At 52.7% G+C, this 2,522-nt stretch overlaps 1 pseudogene; it reads right to left on the minus strand.

The window, feature by feature from the left end:
* LOC119332879 overlaps positions 1–2,522 on the minus strand; it is a 51,466-nt pseudogene that overhangs the window by 45,233 nt on the left and 3,711 nt on the right.

Raw genomic sequence — 2,522 nt, forward strand, 5'->3', positions numbered from 1 at the left:
GGGCGCTGGCGATGCGGCGCCCCCACGTGAGTCGTCTTGCGCTCCTGGAGAAGCTCCGTCCCCGACCTCGATCTGCTCCGATCTGCGCCTGCTCCAGCCCCTGGTGGCTTCAGTCGCCGTCATGGGGGTCTGGACAGTCGGATCTGGTGGTTGGGCGTGATTCCGGGCGAAACCCCTGGCCGGCGCGGTGGCCTCACCAAAGGCGACGTCTTCGGCGCCGTGGTCCTTCCTGGAGGCTTTGGTGTGGTTCTCCCCTCCCACCCTCCCTCGAGCATAGGTGAATACCTGCCCTCCCCTTGCTTGGACGACGGCGGCATCCGGTGCCGTGCTCCTTCTGGAAGGCGTCTTCTGGGATTGCTCGTGTGGGGTGGAGCTGCTGGTGGCGTGGTGACGGTGTGAGGCAGCCTGCTCTTCTCAGTGGCGGCCGCCGTGGTCTCGGTTGCATTCCAATCCCTGACCACCACTTTGGCTGTGCCCCTTTTGGCCTTCTCTGTGGTTCTTCGCCTTCGTTCGACGACTTGCGGCTGCCGTCCTGTCCTGCGGCTTCCGGCGACGGTGCTCTTGGTCGGCTTCCGGTGCGTGTGGGTCTGCCTCTGCTATTTCCCTATGGTGGCTCGGCGCCCTGGTCTGGGCTCATGTGGAACCTCTCTGCCGGCCGCCGGTGCGGCTCCCGTCGAGCCCGGGTGAAAGGGTTGTGGCCCTTTGCGGCGGCAGAGACAGATCTTGGGCTGCTCTTGTCTTCCTGTGCGGTTGCAGTCAGCGGCACAATACTATCCCGAAGTTGTCGTCCTCTTGTAGCCTTAGTTTGGATGCTTGTTTGACACTGCAGTGGTCGTTGGCAACATTGTCTGTTGTTGTCTTTGGGCCGTTCCGCTTAGCACTATGTATCTCTGCTCCGCTTGTTTTTTTTAATGTCGTTCCTTGTAATCCTGGCCAGTTGATGGCTTTGTTAATTCAAAGCCGGGCTAGGTTCGAGCCCTCTCTCGGTCTCGGCCGATGCCTTTTCTCTAAAAAAAAGGTTGTCGCTAAGATCTGCCCAGACATGAGATACGGACGATGTTGATGAGGTCGAGCCGAAGCCATGGCACATTTTTTTAGAGAGTCTCCCTTGGACAGCAGCTTCTCTGTCAGAATAAGAAAACAGGACTAATGAGTAAGAAGAAAGAACTAGTACAGAAGTAAACTGTTAGCTAAAGGCGCTTAATACAGTACTACACAGTAAGGCAACGATAGATGTAGACTTCATCTGGAAAGTACAACTATTTATTCTGTATAATGCATATGAACAAGATAATTAAACTTCGGTCGGCATTATAATAAATCATCCTTAAACATCATGTTGTAGGTATTATAAAAAATCCTCCTATTTGCCTAAGCTCTTAACTTGTCAATAACCGGTGTCACCATAAAAGTACCCAAAGTGTCATAAGGGGACTCTGAACTTTGTCAAGCATAAGGCCAACTCCAACATGCGGCCCTAAACGGACGTCCGTTTCGTCTGCTTTTTGTCTGTTTAGGGGTCGCAATGGGGTCGTGTCCGTCCGGATTTGTGGATGCGCCGGCCGTGTGTCTAACGCACGGCCGTATTTCGGCCGCATCCCGTCCGCATATATTATTTTTTTGCAAACACATATCTTTTATTTTCGTCATTGATTTTTGATACATGGAAGCACATAATCAAATTTTGACTAGAATACGAATACCAAAGAAAATAAGAACCACAAGAAGACATTTTAGAAGATAACCAACTTTCATAACTGCTCCCGTAAGTTGGGTTAGTGCCTTCGCGATGCATTCATTGTTGATCTGCGAAGGCTTGATCTTGCGTGCTTCTTTCTTCATCGAGTCTAAAGAAATAGACGTTGCTGCCTCGCATCTAGTCTCATCTCTAGCCTCTATTCTAGCAACAAGTGCACTAGTCTCATCTCTAGCCTCTATTCTAGCTAAAGTGCACGAATATCTACTAAATTGCGCTCTATCAATATATCGTTGTATTGTTCTTCCCAATACCAAAAGGTTCATCCATTCTACACAATAAAAACTGAAGTTAGCACAACTAGTCAAATCCGAAAGCACAACCAAGCTAAAGTAGCACATACCCCATCGTTTGAGCACTTGACGAACACCCATCCGGAAAGTTCCGGCATTGTAGACACGCGGCGCAAGACCTTCTTTGGGCATTCATCGCACTTTATGAGTGGCAACGGTGCGCCGACGAGCCTTTGGGCCAGCACCGAACCCAGGCTACAGCCGTTCGTGTATCTACCGGCGAACCGCCGACAGTATAGATCCGAGCGGCTAGAGGCGGAGTCAGTACCTGCATGCGGCCTTGCCAGAGCCATCCGGCCTGGTGCCCGGCCAGTCCATGGCACGGCGCGGCCCCCGGCCGTAGAGCGAGCTCAAATCCGGCCGCCTGGTGCGCAAATCAGCTGGTCGTGGTTGGGTAGCTCGAGGCGTCGAGGAAACGGGGGCTGCGACAAGGGTTGGAGCGAGCGCGCGGCCGAGCTACACAACGGCAATGG

Source organism: Triticum dicoccoides, chromosome 7A (genome assembly GCF_002162155.2).
Source record: "Triticum dicoccoides isolate Atlit2015 ecotype Zavitan chromosome 7A, WEW_v2.0, whole genome shotgun sequence".
Taxonomy (NCBI): Eukaryota; Viridiplantae; Streptophyta; class Magnoliopsida; order Poales; family Poaceae; genus Triticum; species Triticum dicoccoides.